The sequence below is a fragment of the Echinops telfairi genome, unplaced genomic scaffold (genome assembly GCF_000313985.2).
Source record: "Echinops telfairi isolate 266 unplaced genomic scaffold, ASM31398v2 ScPeMD7_2;HRSCAF=8, whole genome shotgun sequence".
Classification (NCBI taxonomy): Eukaryota; Metazoa; Chordata; class Mammalia; order Afrosoricida; family Tenrecidae; genus Echinops; species Echinops telfairi.
This window is the reverse complement of record NW_022103898.1, coordinates 78,648,808-78,655,745: the sequence shown is the minus strand read 5'-3', so window position 1 is coordinate 78,655,745 and position 6,938 is coordinate 78,648,808.

The following is a 6,938-nucleotide window of genomic DNA, read 5'->3' as shown; positions in this document are numbered from 1 at the left end:
CACATCTTAGTTCAAGTTTATGTGTTCAAGTTTAAGAAAATCAATTCTTCAATAAGAAAATGATAGAATGACACACCCACGCACCCCTCAAGGAATGTAAAAATATTGATCATCTTTTTCCATTTATATATAAGGGTTTGGTTATATATGGGTTTGTGTGTCTCACTGCTATCCAGTCAATGCCAGTTCATTGTGACTCTATAGGGCACAGTAGAACTACCCCTGTGAGTTTCCAAGTCTCTGTTACAGGGGTAGAAAGTCCGTCTTTCTCCTGCAGAGTTCTGGTGGTCTCTAACTGCAGTCTATGCAGATCACAGCCAACCAGGCCAGCAGGGTTAAGTTTCATGTGAAGAATGTTTTTTTCACATGGATTTCTGTTTCAAAGCAACCTCATGTGTAACTGGAGGAAGAGTTGTATTGTTCTGAGCCATCCTCATAATAATTGCTATATTTGAGTCTTTTATGAAATATCAAATATTGAATCCTATGCTTAAAGGGAAATATTAGTTTCAAAATATTTTAATGATGGTAATATTTCAGAAAAAAATGAAATATGCAAACTGGCTAAACTCTTCAATTACTTGTATGAGAATTATGCTCTAGTTTCACCCATGTTATAAAATGGTTCACAGACTCAGCATTCTATTTATATTTGCTTAGTATTTTATAGTTGCTTAATATACATTGTGTGTGTGTACCACAGCTTATTTATTCCTTCATCCATTGATGCTTCAGTTGTCTCCATTTATACATTGTGTGTGTGTACCACAGCTTATTTATTCTTTCATCCATTGATGCTTCAGTTGTCTCCATTTTTTGCCATTCTCTGTGAATAAAATGATAATGACTATAGATGTGCACATGTCTGTGTTTATATCACTCCTTTTATTTACGTCTCACAGGTGTATACTTAGATGTAGGATTGATGGATCGTAAGTAAGTTCTATTTATAATTTTACAGAAAACCAAACTGTTTCCACAGTGGCTGCAGTGGTTTATGTTTGCACCAGCAAAATCGTTCCGCTCTCCCAACATCCTCACCAGCATTTGCTATCGCCTTTTCTCGGTGCCATCTTAGGCACGGCTTCAAAAAAGAAAGGGAAAAACTCCACAAGGGAAATTCTACCCTGGAACCAGCATCCACTTGATGACAGTGTATTTTTTGAGTGAGATTTTAGCTGAATGAGATGTTATTTCAATGAAAGTTTGATTTGCTCAATGACGAACGTTTGTGAGCATCTGTTCACGTTTGTGTTGGCTGTTTGAATGTACTTCTGATGGAAGGTCCAGTTCATTCCTTTTTCCATTTTGAAATGGATTATTAGTGTTTTTATAGTTGAGTTGTTGAGATTTTATGCATATTTTATAGCTCATACTTTTATGGGCTGTGTCATTTGCTGTTTTATCCTTTTGATGGAGGAATTGCAGCACTTCCTGAGGAAGATTAAGGGTTGTAGCCTTCAGTATCGATTAGAACTAATTTTAAAGCAGACCAAAATCCTCACACCTGGAGCAATAGATAATATCATGATAAATGGCAAAAAGGTTGAAGTTGTCAAAGATTTTGTCTTACTTGGGTCCACAATCAATGCTCCTAAAAGCAGCAGTCAAGAGATCAAAATATACGTTTCATTAAGTAAATCTGGTGCACAAAACTTCTTTAGAGTATTGAGGAACAAGGATGTTTCTTTGAGGACTACGATGTGCCTAACTCAAGCCCTGGTATTCTCCACTACATCACATGCATATGTAAGTAGTACTTTGAACATGGAAAACCAAATAAGAATGGAGGCATTTCAATGGTGGTTCTGTAGGAGAATCTTGAAAGTACCATGGACGGCTCAAAGGACAAACTGAGCTACATTGGAAGAAGTAAGGCCAGAGTGCTCCCTAGAGGCAAAGATGGTAAGACTTCATCTTACACACTTTGGTCATACTGTCATACCAATTCCTGAAGAAGGAGATCATGTTTGGTAAACTGGAGGGGTGGAGATACACGAGGAAAGCCCTTAACAAGAGGGATTGACACCGTGGCTGCATCACTGGGTCAGGCATAGGAACAGTTGTGAGGATGGCACAGGATCGTGCAATGCTTCATTCAACTGTGCAGAGGGTCACTATGGGTTGGAGCCAACTCAATGGCACATAAACACAAGAATAACAACAGAAACACAAAAGATGAACTACTTAAAAATAAATATAACCAAAATAAAACAGAAGACCTGTGCAAAAAATTCTTTAGAGCATTATTACAAGAAACCAAAAGAAACACACACAAAATGGAAGAATATCTGGTGTTCATGTATAGAAAGACTTAGTATTCTGAAAACGTTAATACTACCTGTGTTCATCTACAGTTTCAGAACACTTCTGATGCAAATTTCAAATAGATTTCAACAAACTTCATATGGAGAGGGAAGAAGTCAAGGATAAGCAAAGAACTCCTCAAAGGGACAGTGTCGGAGGGCTTGTACTCTTTAACCACAAAACCTCTTATGCAGCCACGGTAGTCAGAACCACCTAGGATTGGTGCATAGACAAATGGAACAGAATATAAAATGCACACATAATAACAACCACCTACAGGCAACTGATTCTCAACAAACATTCAAAAAGCAAAGGTAGAAATGGTTTCAAAAACAGGTGTTGGCTATTGGTTCTGCATTGGCAGAAGACTGAAATAGGACACCTGCCATGCCCACTAAAAGGAATATAAATGGGTTACAGACCTAAATGGACACCTCTGAGCTCTGGTATTATCAATGAGAAAAATGGGATAAACATAAGGTGCACATTGCAAGCCAGACACAGACTACCAATTAGAATAAAGGACACACACACACAGAGATGACTGTGACCATTTGATAGCAAAACACTTAGGAACATCAAAAGGCTTCATTACAGGAGTCAAAAGAAAGCCCGGTCTTTCTCCTGCAGAGCTGCTGGTGGTTTGAACTGCAACTATGCAGATTGTACCACAACACGTAACCACTATATTTCATTTTTCTATATATGAAACCGAGGATTGGTGAACTGATAGCAACAAGTAGAATAAGGATTTCAGGGGATATGGGGGTGAGGGGGAGACAATGTCAAGGGTCCATGTAGAAAAAGAATGTTTGGACACATTGTGGTAGCAAGTGTATTGAAGTGATTGAACTACAGAATGATATGAAATATATATCAATTTTTTAAAATTAGATAAAAATAATTTAGCAATGGCACATTGAACAAGGGACTGGTTCCTAAAATCTATATAGTTCTGCAACACCTCAATTAAAAAATTGGGTAATTAAAAGGTGGGCAAAAAACAGGAATTCATTAGGGATGCTGTTCAAAGGGTTAAGAAACACATGAAGAAATGCTTGCAGTTACTTGTCATCCAGGAGATGCAAACTAAAACTTAGATGAGATATCACTTTACACCCACAACAATAGCCCAATTAATAAACAAAACAAAACAGAGGACAACAATGCTAGAAAAAGTACAGGGAGATTGGAATACATACACTCCCGGTGAACTTGTGGACGTGTACAACTTTTGTGGAAAGTGATATGGTGCTACCTAAAACAACTGGAACTAGAAATACCTCCACTGGGCATGTAACCCAAAGAAGTAAGAGACAGACCATGAACAAACATAAGTTCTCTCATGTTCATTGCAGCACAATTCACAACAGCAAGAAGCTGGAAATAGCCCAAATCCCTACTAGTAGAAGACTGGATAAAGAAACTATGGCACATACACACAATGGAATACTAAGTACCCCAGTACACAGTGAAGAAGTCATGAAACACCTAGTGACATGGATGGACTTGGAAACCAATATGCTGAGTGAAGTTAGTCAATCACAAGAGGAGAAATATTATATGAATCCACTCCTCTAAGGAAAACACCAAGACAAAGGCAGGCTTCTCTCAGTTCATGTAATCCTCTAATCCAGTCTCATAAGCAACAAGTTAGTGAGCCTGCCTACTCACCTATTGAACCATATATCATCCCCTTTGTTTTACATTTAACAAGCCACTTTGAGAAAGGATGCCTTACATTAGCTGAGGTCTCTTTTGCAATATAGAGGGAGAGAGAGATCTGGCAGTTGCTGGCATACAACATTGTTCTAAGGTTACTCCAAATCAGCAGACACTCCAAGAGTGATTAGCAAACTTTATTGGAAGTTCGAGTCACGAGGGAGGATGGCATGTCTGTGTTGGTGTTTCTTGGTGGGTAAACCTGGTAGAAAAAGTAGCCAGTGGGAAAAAATTCTTAAAAATTCTAATATAGACCCCAAGTGGTGAATATACCCAGATATTACTGTTATTAGTGGGGCACTTTGACCAAGTTCCTATGCAGCCCTTGATGACGGAGGTTGCATGCCATAGACAAATGAGACATTAGATTCTGACCTTTTGAGGGGCACAACATCCTTCATAGGTGACATCAGAAAGACTAGATGTAGAAACCCTGCCAATTGAACTGGGCTTTACTTAAATTCACGTGCAGCAGATTTAAGGGACTGACATTCCCCTCCTTGCATGTAAGGCTGGCATGCCCTAATGTGAGAAGAAGCAGACGATTGCTATCCCAAGGTTATGAATTTGGTAGTCATTGGACTTTGGCTTAGATCTCTTTCTTTGAAGGTGTCCAATGAATGGTGTCACAGGACTACACTACATTTACTATTTTAATATCCTATTTAATATTTCATGACAAGTATTGGTTTGACTGGCATAGCTTTGCCTTTGTGGATGAGTGATATTGAAAGTTCTGCTACATCAACCCTCATTCATTGTGTAGTGTTTAGTCATTTACTTTTCAATCTGTACAATTCAACAATTCAGAGATTGTGGTCTGAAAAGTTGGGCTTATACATGTGCAATTTACTTTATTCAAAAAGTTGAAGCCAATTGGAATCTAGTCGATTCCAATTCATGGGCAGGAACCCTGGAGGCCAGAATAGACCCGGCCCTGTGCATTTCTGAGAATGTCACTCTTCTTTGGGAGTAGAAAGTCTCATCTTTCTTCCAAAAGTGTTGCAAATTCTATACCATTGGTTAAATTAATGATACTAGCAATAGAATGTCATCCTACAGACTTTAGACATGTTGTCAGGAAAGACTAGTCCCTGGAGAAGGGAATCTTGTAAGGCAGATTAAAAGGGTAGTGAAGAAGACGGATTGACACAGTGGCTGCAACAATGGGCTCAGGCATAGAACCAGTTGTAAGAATGGAGCAGGACTGGGCAGTGTTTGGTTCTGTTGTGCATAGAGTATCTTTGGATTGTAACTGACAGGTGGTGCCTAACAACATCAATAGAAGTACCTTGTGCCCCATGGGGATCGTTTATAATATTCTGGATCATAAAATGATAATGATGTCTCCAAAGTAAACCAGAGGCGTATATAAACCGTACATAAATGAATGGATCCTGGGCTCGCACTTAATTGTTGTTGTTGTTGTTTTTAGGTGCAGTCAATTCCGTTCTGACTCATGCAATGAAGCTATGCACAACAGAAACATTGCCTGCTCCTGTGTCAACGTCAGAATTGCTCCCATGCTTGAGCCCACTGTTGCAGCTATTGTGCCAATCGACCTCATCAAAGGTCTAACTGTCTTTGCTTCCTCTCTACTTTATAAAGCATGATGTCTTTCTCCAGGTACTTTATTCTAGCCCCAAAGTAAGCATGATTCGTTCTTCTGACATGGCTCTGTTAAATACTCACCCTCATGAAGAGATCATTGAAGTATGAAGGCGAAAGCAAATTGTGGTGAAAAATTAAATGGTACCTGGCTACCATAAAGAAAAAGTGTCTGTGATGTAAAAGGCTTGTCTTAAAACAAGCGGTCATCTAAGTGATGTATTAACTAAGTCCGCCTGGAAGAAGCACATGAGCCTGTGTGATGATCCAAGAATTGTAAATAATAAAATATAAATCTGAAGGAAGGAATGGTATCAGAGCTTAAATTCTGAACACCTGGTTTGTAGAAGGCTATGGGTTACAATGGTGGCATTAATTTCACTTACTGCATCTGTATATAGATTAAGCCTCCATTGTGTCTTTTCTGAGCATAGTTCAGTGATGTGAGGACCCTTACTACCAGATAGTGAACGTTGTAAAGTATACTATGGCAAATATCAACCACTCATTCACACTCACCAAGTCAATGAGTCACTTTGGACTCCTAATGCCCCTATAGGACAGGGTAGAATTGCCCTTACTCTTTACAAGACTAGAAAGTATCTTTCTTCTGATGGCAGCTTAAGATTAGGTTAGGTTCTTATAGTTAGGTTAAAATGTAACACCTTATCTTTTTATCTACCCTTTGGATTTTTAAAAATTGTTTCAATTTTTAATATTTTCTGCTTTCTTGTCAATTGAGGTTTCTTGGATATTTTTGTTGGCTTCTTACCCTTTTTTGGTAGGATTTTATTGTGTATGAAAATTGTGTGTAAGGACAATTACTGGGTTAATAATTACCTAGCCACAAGGACATGCTGTCAGGAGAGAGCAGGCCCTGGAGAAGGACATTCTGCATGGGAAAGTAGAGGGCCGTGAATAAAGAGTAAGGGCTTTGGTGAGAAGAATTGATAACAGTGGATGCAGCAGCCGGCTGCAAGACAGCAACGATTGTGAAGATGGGCCAGGAGCGGGCATTTGAGTCAATTGTACACAGGGGCACTAGGAGCCAGAACTGGTTCCAAGGTGCCTAACATCAACAATTAGTGAAAGTTGTACAAAGACGATGGTAAGCCATTTGAACAGGGTTCTCCCCCACATAGAGATCCATGTTCAAGCCCAATGAATCTTCGTAGTCAAATAGTCAAAAGAAAAATGGAGAACCTTAAAAGGAGGAAAAGAAGCACAATTTATCACATTTAAGAGAGCCAAGTGAGACTAAGGAGCTGTGGTAATTACATAATCTCCTGTCAACTTGAGTG